We start from the raw sequence: 14554 nt of genomic DNA on the forward strand, positions 1-14554 counted from the left end.
CCTGGATTGGAAGTTCTGCTGCATTAAGGATTAAGTGAAAACGTAAGCGTCTCTTGTGTGGCAAGAGGACATGCATTAAAATACTGAGAAGTTTTGGTTGATTATGGATGAAATTGGAATAAATATTGATGAAACTGGATTACATTTGTGGCATTTATGTTATGCATGACGCATTAAGCTGTGCGCCCAACACTGGGGTGCTACCATGCTCCATATTCAAAGTAAACCAAGAAATCATCCACAGAACACAGTCTTGACCAGCAGAATAACAGAAGAGGCCTGGACCCTGCTTGCTGTGACCCGAGGGGAGCCCTGAAGGACTGGACCTGCTCCCTCTTGTACCCAGGACAAAGAAGTGGATCCCAAGGTACAATGAGCTGTACTTCTGTGTTGGTTACAGGGACACATCAAGCTGCTAGAGGTCTATTGCCTGAAATGACCAGTTGACCAGTACCAGCTGGACTGGACCTCACTGGTGGAGTGACTTGGTGGCATTTAGAAACGTTTTGAACTTCCAAGACCGCTGGTGTCATAAGGGGACGTCATGGGAAAGGTATCTCATTTTGATGCACCTTCTTCTTGGTATACAGCATTCGGCCTGTTTGCTGTAGGAGTTTGAGCCCCATAAAATAGACTTAGTTAGAAGGTAAAGTCTGAAACCAGGATGAACATCTTGGTGTATCCCACCCGTGCTTCATCGCAGTTGTCCTGAAATGGGGCATAGATCCTGGTCTTCTGCTTCCGTAGACTATCATTGTCACTTACTGCTCTTCGAAGCTATTTATACTTAAAATTCCAAAAATTCATCTCTCCGGTTCCTCTTATTGTATTTTGATATCATTTTGTGTACTACATTTAACTCTATGTTTCCAATAAGGTTTGGGGTGTTTATTGTTTGGTGTATTGGCTTTCTAGCTGTTTTGCTGCTGCATAAATACTTTGCATATTGCCCTAAGTTAATCCTTTCTGCTCTGTGCCTTAGCTACCATGGGGTGAACCTCAGTTTAGTTTAGTGACGTTGGGGTTAACCCTTGACAAATAAGTGCTATTATTCCTTAAGGTGGGTGACTGCTCACCCCAAATAATAATCCACTTTCTTCCAGTAAATAAGTGCCATCCAGTTTTGATTGTATACGATGACAAACAAAATAACCTCACAGTGGACGAAACCAAAAATGTGGTATGATTGGTGGTTGTCTGAAGGAAGCTCCATGCTGGATTTAATGATATTGACTTTCCCTAAAAAGTCACAATTCAGAGATATGGTCCGTAGGCCTCATTCAGAGGCAGACTGACTATTAACCAAAATGGGATCACTAGAAAGGCTTGGATGCATTAACGGTAACGCCTTTGGGGCAGTACCCTGATGGTTCATGGCTGCTTCACCGCAGGTCTTCACATTCTCTTTATTAGCATCACTAAAGGTAAAAATATGTTGCTAACACTGCCATTTACTTATTTAATTATGCCTGCTACCCCTCCTGGTACAGGCCATCAACCAGGACACTCCCATTTGGAGGACTCCTAACGTGCTGCAACTTTTGTCTCTTAGTCCCTTTGTACATTAACACTGGTCCCTCAAAGCCATCTCTGCAAATCTCCTGTTCACAGTCTGCAGGACTGATCAGAGTACATCCAGCCTGGACTGCTTGTCAAGGACAACTTAAGGGTTATGGGGCCCATGGGTCAAACTTAATTTGGGGGCCCCTGTTTACTTTGAAGAGCCTTGATTCCATAATCCAATTACAGCTCCTTCATACCCTCTTTGGCTAAGTCACTGACAGTGCACAGGCACAAAGGATCAATTTCTAAATGTGTTTCCGTCTAATATTCAGTGATTTTACCACATGTTTTCAATAGTGTAAGATAGAAGCAGCTCACTGATATTATTATCTCTGTGACTCACTCCTGTTTCTCATATTTGAGGTCCTGTTTTGATCTAAAAAAAACTTTTTTATAGATGTTGCATGTTGTTGAAAAGCATAAACACAACATTGTTCTGCCAGCTAAAGTCCAATTGGCCGCACCCTGCTCGTTCTACCAGCGTGTTACCCCAAGGCATTGTGGTCCATGCAGTAGCATCGGCGAATACGCCTGTGCCAAAATTGTAAGTGAAAGTAAGTGTCGCGTTAGCCATCCCTGGACACGTGTTTCGAGGTAGTTGCCTCTCGTCAGCAGGGAGTAGGTATGTGTGTGGGGTTGCCGCGTAGGCTGCCGAAAAAGTATTCTCAGGTAAAGTACCTCTCATGGCGCGCAGGTGCTGGTCCATGGGCTCGTCAGCCCCACCGGCTCAAGAGAGCCTGAATATAAACAAAAGTCCAATTGGCCGCACCCTGCTCGTCCTACCAGCGTGTTAATCAATTTCTAAATGTGTTTCCGTCTAATATTCAGAGATTTTACCACATGTTTTCAATAGTGTAATATAGAAGCAGCTCACTAATATTATTATCTCTGTGACTCACTCCTGTTTCTCATATTTGAGGTCCTGTTTTGATCTAAAAAAACTTTTTTATAGATGTTGCATGGTGTTGAAAAGCATAAACACAACATTGTTCTGCCAGCTGTCTGTATTAAACTCCCACACATTACCTTAACTAAAGATGTGTTAAAGGAAAAGGGTATTTAAAATGATCTATGTTTAAGAATAATTCAAGGACATTAGAACAGGACTGTCTACAGAACAGAGCCTATTAGTGGGCCCCTGAATGGCTGGGCCCTGGTCCAGTACCCACCTTGCCCATACCTTAAGCCATCTCTGCTGCTTGTGACATCTATCCCAGGCTACTTGAGGCTTCTCAGTCTGTCCCTGCCCCATGGATCCCTCAGTGCTCCCTTTTGACGTATTGGACCCCATGTATAATTTTAATGCCAGCTCAGAAGGTTGTTATTTCACAGCAATCCTACATTCGTAGTTTATGCGAATGTCGTCACCAAGTGGACCTCCTATCTGCGATGGTTTGAGGACAACCTTCCATTCCTTGGGCTCCCACAAAATATGTTCCTGGTCCATGCCAAGGTGTCATCCTATTTATGAAATTGCAGCATCATCCTTGAAGAGCTTCCCAAGAAGGTTGCAGGTAAGTAGCAAAAACATGCTGCTTTGCTCACTTTAGGGCTAAGCCTAAATGACAACATTGCTCCTTCCATCAGGTCACTCCATTGCCTCTTTATCAAGTACAGAGCTCCCTTTAAAACTTTGCACTCTGTTCACAGGCCCAGGTCATTTATCCAGAGTCTTACAACCCCACCAACTATTGTGGCCTCTGAGAGCAGCTGCTGTGAAGCTACTGGCCCGCTGACTGCCAATGTGGAATACAAAACATGGTAGATATTTCCTCCTTGAGAGCTTAAAAGGAAAGTTTATTAGCATTTAATATAGAACAATGAATGAAGTACATAAAATAAAATAATGTAAGTAGAAAAAATAAACCCTATACCATCTTAGGAATAGAAAGAGAAAAATAAGATAACCAGAAAATATCCTATAAATAAATATCTAGATACAATATCATTGCTAAAAACATAAGTGAGAAAAATACAATAAGATCATAATGAAAAACAGTTAAGAGTATAAATAATAAAGAAATCACAGGGTTTGGGGAATTTTCAATTCGAGATTCATGTACGGTGGTCAATTTTTGAGAAGTCCAGAAAGTTGTCACAGGAAGCACTGTACCACCGTGCTTGAAAAGAGAGACTAGAGGAATCTTTCCAAGTTTTAGTTCTTTGTTGAAATGCTACTGAAAAAAACCAAATCTAATATGAAAATTCTATCATTGTGAGAGCACCGATCTTCCTCCTAGAATATATCTTTGGAATTAAAAGGGATATGTGTGTTTAAAATATTACGTATCTGTTTTCAGACCTACTACTAAAATTGTTATGTGGAGGCACATGCAAAAACGCATATGTTTGAGGTCAGAGGGAGTTGTATAGCAAGACCAACAGGAAGGGGGGGGGGATGACATATCTTGTGTAAAGTGGTAGGTGTAATCATTAGACTATTATAAATAAAGAATGAAGTTTGAATGGTATTGGCGGCTCTTGAGGACTTCCAAATTTTGAGCCAAATTTTATTCCGTAAGGGAATTGAAAAAGAAGCACCCAAGTCAAGCTCCCATTGTAATTCCTCATCTTTTTTATCTCTAATTTCTGGGTGAGCAGTAAACTTATTGTAAGATTTTGACGCAGAAGGAAAGGAAAGCAAAGAGAAAGCTAATTGAGGAAAGGGAGTAATGGGAGAGGTGTCATCTGGCAAGCGAACATAAGCAGAGAAAATGCCCGATATTCAAGAAGTTTATTTGCTAGAAAACGAAGAGGGGAGGGAAAAACTTTGTTGGGTTGCAGTAAATGAATGACAAGAGTAGTTCTCAAAATGATAATATATACATTTTAGACCTTTCATGTGTCAAGTTTTTCCAAAAATAGTTTTATTATTTATTTTAAAATATTTATTATGCCAAATTGAGGACTGGAGAAATCGTTTTTTAGAACTATTGTGGGGGACAAAAATTGGGCATAAAAGTTTGCGAGTATTTTTTTAAAATAGGAAGAGACATTGAGAGAGGTTTCTGAGAGAAAAGAGGACTTCACAAAGAGGAAAAGGATAAATGAAAAAACTTTGAATATCAACCCAGAGGGGAGACTGGGTGGTGTTGTCCTCGTTTAGTAAAAAACATAGCTTGTTTGAGGAAGAAATCATTATTATATGTACGGAAATCTGGGAAATTTACACCTCCTAAAAGTTGGGGATATTTAAGTTTCTGAAGGGACATCCAAGCTTTCTTATTATTCCACAAGAAATAAGATAATAATGAATACATGTTTTTAAAATAAAACGGGGAACATTTATAGAGATATTAGATAAGGTGAAAAGTATTACTGGAACTGATATAATCTTTAATCTACCCCACCAAGATAAAAATAGAGGATTTCATCTAGACGTAAGAAAGGTAATAGAAGAGAGAACCTGTTTCATGCTAGTAGAGAATTATTCCTTAATGGTGGAATGAAGCCAAAGCCCAAAATATTCTAGTTTTATCTTGATTCCAGTGAAAATTAGACGCAATGAAATCGGCATGATAACAAAGTTTACTTAAAGGAAGAATTTCACATTTATCTCTGTTGAATTTATATTCTGAAATAGAAGCAAAATATGTGACATGTTAAAAAGGCTGGCAAAGAACTTTGAGGATCTGACATAAAGAGCAGACTATCATCAGCATAGTCAGAAAGTTTTAATTGTTTATCTCCATATTGAAAACGGTGAATATCAGGATTTAGACCGAGTTTTTTATAAAGGCCTCTATAGTGAGAATAAATGAAAGTTGGAAAAAAGGATAGGCTTGTCGAACACCTCTGCAAAGAGAAAATTGAGGGGCTATAAGATCATTGATCATGATAGAAGCCTTGGGAAAGGTTTATAACAAAGAAATAAAAAATCTATAAATTTAGGACCAAAGCCAAACCAAGAAAGTGTGAGGAAAATAAAGGCTAAGCAAGTCGATCAAAAGCATTTTCTGAGTCTAAGGCAATAGCTACCAAAGACTGTTTATATGATTTAGATTTACTTACGACGTTAAAAAAGAATCTAGGGTTATCGGAGAGATGTATTCCTTTAATAAAACCAGATTGCTCCCTACCTAATACCTGCGGAAGTAAAGGATCAAGATGAAAGGCAAGAATTTTAGTAAACATTTTATGATCTAAACTAACAAGGGAAATGGGCATACAATTTTCACACATCTTAAGATCTTTATTTTCTTTGGAATAAGGTAGATTAAGGCATCTTGACTCCAGCTCCCTTCAGATTTGGAGGACATAAAATGAGTAAAAAGATGATCTAATTTGGGAGTTAGAATTTTGAAGAAATTCTATGCTAAAGCCATTGGGATTAAGGGATTTCCCTTTTTTAAGTGACTGCATGGCGAGAAGAATATCCTCAGTGGAAATGTCTTAATACAGGGAAGAGAAATAAATATCTGGAGATTGGGGTGGTTTTATGGAAGCTAAATATTGAAGAACATCTTCTTGAGATACTTAGGATTCAGGAGTAGATCGAGTACTAAAATAGTTAGTAAATTCAGTTTAAAATGAAATTAGTTAAAGATAGAAAAGATTAAATTTTAATACGGTCCTTTTTAATTTTAGGATAGTTAGCAAGAAAATCTCCTGAGTTATTTTGTCCTCCATAATATTTAGCGCTGGATTTGAGACAATATGAATTAGCAATTTATGTTCGATTTTTATTAATCGTGAATTTGGTTTGGATTAGTCAAAACATGCTTTTGATTTAGATATATAGTATTTGTGTTCTAATTGTTTTATATGATTCATAATTTGAAGTAATTTTTAGAGGATGATTTTCTCATCTGGGTCACAAAAAAAATAATGACATCCGTAGATGCAGCTTTGAAAGTGTCCCAAACCATAAGGGGAAAAAATCGGGTGTTTCATTAGCAATGAAAAAGTTAGTTGCAAACCTTTCAAAAGAATGAGTGAAATTAGAATCAAGAAGAGAGAGTTATTGAGCCGGCATCTCCTGGTTCCAGAGATATGTGAAAGGTCCAAATCCAACGTAAAAATGGTCAGAAAATACTATGAAACTAATCTCAGATTGTATAATGTGTTGTGCAAAAGTCTGTGAAACACAGAAATAATCCTGGCTTGAGAAAAATGAACTAGAGAGAACAATGCATAATTCTGCAGGGTCGGATTACAAACTCTCCAGGAATCAACCAATGCTCTTTATTTTAAGGTAGAAGTGAATTGTGAGTGCATTCATATTGGAGCGAATTTGGAGTCAATAAACGTGTCTAGAACCATGTTACGGTCACCTCCAAAACTTCATAATAATCAGTGAGAGTCATTAATTTGGATAGAATGTTGGACTAAAGAGATCTATCTAGATGTGTTGAAGATATATATTGAAAATTGTAATAGGAATTGTATTGATGGTGATGGAAGCAACAATCCCTCTGCCATTAGAATCTGAGATGTGGGAAATAACCTGAATGTCCAAACATTTATTACATAATATCGCTACTCCATTACATTTGCCAGTGCCTGGAGAGGAGAAAACATGACCAACCCACTGCTTTTTAAGTTTAACAATTGCTGACTATATTACATAAGTTTCCTGCAATGTCACATGTCACTTTTTAATTTAGAAACATAAGTTAATACCCTATTATGTTTCATAGGAGAATCCAAACCCTTACTGTTCCAAGAAACAACTCTTAAAGCCATTTATAATGTAGTTAACATTCTAAAACAAGTTGATCACAATAAAAATTGTTAACAATTAATAACCTTTTAGTTTTCAAAAAAGATTTGGCAAGCAATGAATAAAGAATATGAAAAGATAGTACAAAACAAATTGTGAGTATTTAGAAGAAACGAAAGAAGGAAGAATAGTTTCAGTGACAGTGTTGCAGGGATTCTGCTCATGCACAGAACTATGCGCAGGAAACCAGGACCTCAGTGAATTGCGGTGTACCAAAAACCCACCTCAGTACCCAGAACCCCTATCCGACCAGCATCAGTGTCTCATTCGCTCTTCGTACCATATAGAAGCTACCAATGATTAGACAACCCAGAACATGCGACTTAAGGGTGCTCTCAGGAATGGTGGGAATCAGAAATACCTGTGCGTTATTATTCTCATATCAGTCCACAACAAGAGTATTCAGAGACGCGGTAAAGTTTAAAATGTTTATTTTATAAACTACGTGTCCTAAGATGCAGTACTTTGGCTAAGATAAGCAGACAAATGATTAAAATCAAAACCATCAGCATTGTTACAATACCATAGAAAATGAAGGGAGAAATCATATTACAAATGATAGTGGAATACAACCACCCTCCCTTCGCTAGTGAGCCAGTATTATTATAGTAATAGAAGGTCTCTAGGTCTGAATGGGCAACCCCATACCGTAAAGATCAGCTTAGGTGAATCACATCACAGGACCAGGTTTGCTCTGCGCCTGTAAAAGTACTTCTCCAGAATGTGTGTCTAATGCATGCAAACTGCAATATTAAAGGCTCTCGACTTTCAGATATTTGCAGCTGTGTGCGTGTTATGGCTAGAGCGTGGGCCGATCAACCTGAACTCAAAAACATACATTATTTGGTGGCTCAGACTGTTTCTGCACACAATGTTCAGACCAAGGTCGCAGTGCACGTCTAGGGATGTGAACAACAGACAGTTCTCATGTGAAGAAAAGGCGAGCAAGTAGTTTTCAAATAATAGCATCTATCTGCAGTGTCGTGTGCAAAAGCAGCAAAAGTGGCAAGATGGCGTTTCTAACATCGAAGACGCTTATGCTAACATAGCAATGTATGTAAAACGCTGCCTCCACTACAACAGAGAAAGGAAAAAAAAAGAAAAGTGAAGTGAAGAGCAAGTATAATGCATAGAAGACAGAAAATAACCAAAATAGCATATCTATATAACAAACAAATAGATGAGGGTGGTGAAGACACACAAAGAGGGGATGACACAGCTGAGACTATGAAGCAAGCAACATGTGGGGAAGGATCAGACCACATAAAAGATATCAACAAAATCCTTGAGACACATGGAACAGACCTAAAAGAGAAAAGGGGAAACATATTACCAACATATAAAATAGTAACACACAGTTTAGAGCAGGTATATGATTTATAAACTTAAGAACACAGGTGAAACTAGAGCTGGTAGTGTCCACTGTTGCTCCTCTGCAACCTTCAATTAACTTTTGAAGAAGAGAAGGATCCTCATAAGTAGTATTATTATCATTATAAATCACCTTGGAATAGACACGGTGGAAAAGACCAAATCCGGCATTCAGGGAACAAAGAGCTGAGCACATAATTAAAATGCCTTCCTTCTGTCTGCTGTGAATTTGGCAAAGTCTTGCGCAATATACAAATTAGATACAGACCATGAAATGCTCCCTTAGAATTAGCTGCTTTGAGGACCTTAAGCAGATTAAGATATTCCAGGAAATAGATGATCACTCCTCTAGGTTTCTGTGAAGACGATACTAAGCAAGAAGAATGATTAGGTCTGTGTGCCTTTTGTATATTTAAAGGTGGTGAAGCAGGAAGGTTCAGGACCTTTGAAAGACATGACTGGAAAAGAGAAGTGAGATCCGACCCTTACACTTCCTCAACCAGTCCATAGATGCGTAAATTATTTCTTTTGCTGCTGTTCTCCAAATTTTCCACATGCCTTTGTAATTCTTTCACTTCAGATTGTAATACCTTGACAGATTGTATAGAGTCCTCAAGGATCTCTACCGTCCCTTCCACCTGACAAATTCTGTTCTCTACATGAGACCATTTATCCTCCAACAGTTGTAACTGCTTGTTGATATCTTCCATGTGGAGCTTAAGAGCTGTAATTTCTTCAAGAAGCCGCACCATTGATATTGCATTAGTATTTTTTTTTTATAGAGGATGGAGGATCCTTTTTGGCTCTTTTACTTGCATAGGCATTAGATGCTCAAGGTTGTTTGGAGCGTATTCTTGTGACAGAGGAGTGTGAAACCCCAGATGAACTAGAAGAAGATGCAGAGAGATCCTGGTTAGTGCCCAAATTTTCGTTGATATTTTCAAGTACAGCGAAAATGTTAGATGTATGAACTCTAGTAGTGGACTTGACGTATAAAGGGCATGCAATTTGAGGTTCCTGGTCCTTCCCATTAGAGAGTTCACAGCATAAATGACCAAATTAGGCACTGCAAGCACGCTTTTGAGTATCCAAAAATATATGACACACAGCAATTTATGTGGTACAATCAGTTGTTGCTAACATCCAACATATTGACAAGAATCAGGAAAAAGAAGATGGGGGCACGGTACTGTTGTCAATATTCCTGTAAATAGTGACCATATATGACCATAAAACATATTACTGGTGACAGTGCAGCCCATTCTATATCTTTTCAATGAGGGTCATTATAGCAGATAAACCCAAGTAAGCAGCAGGGAGATTGTTGTCATGAGTGATTCTGAATTAAAAAGAAAATCAAAATGGCTGGTGGGATTCTCCATGCAGCGTGCCAGCTCTTAGGAAATAATAGTCATCAAAGACACATGGTAAATAGCCTTTAGGAGCAGCAGGGGTTCTCCAACTAGAGACAACCAAAAGTACAACAAAACGCAACCATGTGCGTTTAGCGGTCTGCCATTTCCCTTGAACCGCGCCATAGCCTCATACAGCTATCCTGCTATGGCGTCATGTCATGCCTGCCCCCCCACTAGAGCTCCACCCTCTTGATACACAAGACTTAAAAAATCATTGTAAGATTTAAAAGAGTACTGGAAACACATCACATATTTGGTGTGTGATCTGCTTTCCATAGGCTTAGTCCAGACCTAGATTTCGGCTTCCAAAACAGCTACAACCTAATTTTCTCTATGGATACATGTCTTCGGGGCTTTACTTTAGCCCTTTTATCCAAGGAGGTGTCTCACTGGAGACAGTCTAGAACACTATGGTTCTTCTTCTGGCACAACCACCTTAATATTCAGGCTTTATATATTGATTCCACTTGTGCTCTACCACACCATTTGCTCTGAGGTAGCAACAGCAGAGCCAGTGCACTGTAAACAAACTCTAAATAAAATGTAATGTGCTTTGCAATAATGAATCTTTCTCTCTGATTTTCTTTTTATGAATGGTGCAAGTCTTGACCTTTTGTCTTTAAAAATATACATGTATATTATACACATATAGGGGGCTAGTCACAAACCGCATTTTGTAGTACATTTTGTAGTGCTACAAAATTTGCAAGTTCTTAAACCTAGGTTTGGAGTTTACACCTCTGGCCATCCTATATGTGCAGAGAACTCCGCCCCGACTGTAGAATTGCCGCACATATAGATATCCGTTTTAGTAGTGAATGTGGGAGGGACACATGGATGGTGGCTGGAAAATGTCAACGAAAAAAGCGTAGGGGTTAAGGGTGAAGTAAGGGTGCATTTAGGAAAAGTCCGGGAGGATCAAGGAGGGGTTTACGTAGGGACCTCAACCCATCCACAAAAGAGTAAGTCCAGAGTCAAAAAGGGACCCAAAACATCAGTAAAGTGCTGTAGCTCAGAGTTGTAAGTCGAGCAGCACAAATTGCCAACCAATGGTACTGCAACCACCTCCGACAGAAAATAATGGAGTTAGAGACATAGCTCAATTTATTGTTACATACATTTTAAAAGCGAAATATGTGATTAAAGTATTTTATAATTAACCTAAATATATGTACTATTTATAAACTAGATAATATTTTTCTGACTCTTTTAAATAATTTAATTTAATTTAACATTATTTCCTATGAGGTGTTCTTTCAAGTTCAGACCTCAATTATTTTCTATGGGAGGGTGTTGCACTACCACTGGTTGGCTAAATGTGGAGCTACGTTTACTACAGATTTTTAACAGTAACTAATGATTGTAGGTTAGGCTCCACCCCCTTTTTCAGGGGTTAGAGACATGTAGGTTACACTTTTTGAGTAGCTTTACAGTAGGATTTTGTGAATAGCCAAAGTAGTAAAGTTTCTCAAAAGTGTATGTGTAAATTACACATGCAAATGCGCTCAGAAGTGTAAATTGCCTTTGTAAATAGCCCTGAGAGTGTTTTATTCATCAGCCATTGACATCTTGAGCTTATAACCCTTCAGCCATTGGCTTGAGCCATTGTGAATTACATATTAAATGTGTTCACAGGAGTATTTTAGTCTCACACTATTTTTGTTGGTTGTTTGGGTGTATCTTTCGGCCTCCAATAGAGTGCACGAGGGACTATTTTAAACTGGAAAATCTGTCTCACACATTCCATATTTTTTACTAAAATGTTCAGTCAGTCATCGCACATTTAACACATAATGTTCATTTCTCCACCGCCTGCTGTTTCGTTTCCGCACCCTGGCGGCTCCGCTTTAATGAAAAAGCAAGACAGGGGCTGCGCCCGTGTCCTGTCTAGAGTAGATATTCCTCTTGAACACAAGGGTCTTACTGCACGGTTTCAGTGCGTTTTCTGTACCACCCGCCCAAGTATTACATAAAAAGATCAGGAACTCATCATTTATAATAGCTTTGGTGTTTGCGCCTCATCGGCAACAATAATTGTCAGATTGGCTGAACACAAGCGCTTTTGCTTGCTTTTTGTTTATTGCAGCGGTAATTGATTTCTAAGATGTAAAAGTAACAAAGTGTTTACAATTGTATAATGTTTGGCTGCAAACGGTTTCATTAAATGCCTCCCTAGACAAGATTAAAAGTAGGACTATGGGCAATTAGGACCCTGTAGTCACATAGGGCCTAATTATGACAACTGCCGGTGGCGGTGCAGGCACCTTCGCACAGGCAGTCCAACTGCCCCATTACAAGTTGGGTGGTCGGACCGCCATGGGACTGCCGCAACCATCAGAGATCCCTGGCGGTGTTGCGGCGGTTTCGAGGCTGCAACATGCTTGGAGGTGCTGCTGCAGCATCACCAGGCAAATTACGAGTTTCCATTGTCTTAGCGTCATGGGATGCTTTCAGGGGGGCACATGTTGTGCCCCCTGTGTGCATGCACCCCAGTTCCTGGACAGCATGGACTGCACCAGTCTATGGGCTGGTGCTGTCCATGCCGGCCAGGAACTGTATGCACACAGGAGGCAGGAACTGCATTTGACCCTCCAATGACGGTGCCTTTTTTATAGACACCGCAGTAGGACCACCAAAAAAACAACCGGAGGCTAAAAAAGTAAAAATTTGGCGGGCGGTCTCAGTATAGCTTTGGCAGTCTCGGAGCAGGACGGCGGCATGGCGGCGACACTCCAAGACTGCCAAAGTCACAATTAGGCCCATTGTCTCTATTGCGTGTGTCGACATGTTTCTGCCCCATCTAAGTGCCATAACGGTTAGAGGTATTTGTGAAGACTGAGCGAGCCTGTTCACTGTCCATCCTAGTTAACCTGTTCTAACGTGAGAGATCTGTGAGAGAATGTGTTAGGGAAGTATGGAGTAAAAGAGTAGTATTTCTGCTCACAGTGTTAACACCACAGCAGATTGATTCACCCAAATGGAGAACCACCTGTTCTTTGAAAGCATGAGGGCAGTAAAGGCTAGTCTGAAATTCTACAATTCAGTACATGTGGAGGTTACAACATGTGGAGGTTACAACATGTGGAGGTTACAACATGTGGAGGTTACAACGTGTGGAGGTTACTACATGTGGAGGTTACTACATGTGGAGGTAACAACATGTGGAGGTAACAACATGTGGAGGTTACAACATGTGGAGGTTACAACATGTGGAGGTTACAACATGTTGAGGTTACAATATGTTGAGGTTACAACATGTGGAGGTTACAACATGTGGAGATTACAATATGTGGAGGTTACAACATGTGGAGGTTACAACATGTGGAGGTTACAATATGTTGAGGTTACAACATGTGGAGGTTACAGTATGGGGAGGTTACAACATGTGGAGGTTACAATATGTGGAGGTTACAACATGTGAAGGTTACAACATGTGGAGGTTACAATATGTGGGGGTTACAACATGTGGAGGTTACAACATGTGGAGGTTACAGTATGTGGAGGTTACCACACGTGATGTTGATCTGGCATTCATAATAATAAGTTCTCAAATGTCTATTAAAAAATGAATCCTTGGTTTACAGTTATTTCAAAGGAAGTTTAAATAATCAGTTCCAAAAATTACTTCATCGAGATTTCCAATGAATTTTACAGTCAACGATGATATCCCAAATTTAGCAAATCTCATTGTGGAAACAGACACAGCCAACATATGTTTTGCAGAATAACTGCTGGTGTCTCAGGCCTGTAATCAAAATAAGATGAAAAACACAAACACATGATGCTCACATGCAATAATAAAACAATCCAATCAATGTTTACATTCAAATCATAAACATAAGCATTCATGTAACTGACAGAATGCACATTCCGGTCAATATTACATTATTTTTATTCCCGGTTATGTGATCAACACGATAGCTATTGATCTCACTCACATAGTTGATACATATTCGTAAATCAATGCGAAGAAAAAATAAAATCTGAGAACTTTTCCCAGCTTAACTTGTCGTTAGTAATCAGTGAAGCAGAAAGTGAAACCTAGAGTGATTGATTTCTAATGTGATAATCTCAATTTTCTAAAATCTCGTTTTGCGGTAAAATGTCATGCATAGTACTAGTAAGATTAAATTAGACCAAATCAAGATCCAATTTGCAGTATTGCTACTTAATCTCAATTGTTGTCGAGTACGAGACTGTTATGGAGAGAGAAATCTGATTAGCATGGTACATAAAAAGAGTAAGTTTCGTGAGATCCTCTCATAAGCCACATGAGAAATAACATTTCATATGATATCAATATTGTGCTGAATAAAAGGAGTTTTGCCTGAGCAGCGTCCTGTCTCTTCGCCCCTACCACTGAGATGCAGCCTGCAGTTAAGCACACGCAGGGGCTTCCTACAGCTGCACATAAACATTGCCAATGCCAATAGGTGTTGATTGTAAACCACAATTTTAACCAGACCTCTTGGCTTTGCCAGTG

Source organism: Triturus cristatus, chromosome 3_1 (assembly GCF_964204655.1).
Source record: "Triturus cristatus chromosome 3_1, aTriCri1.1, whole genome shotgun sequence".
In the NCBI taxonomy this organism is placed as follows: Eukaryota; Metazoa; Chordata; class Amphibia; order Caudata; family Salamandridae; genus Triturus; species Triturus cristatus.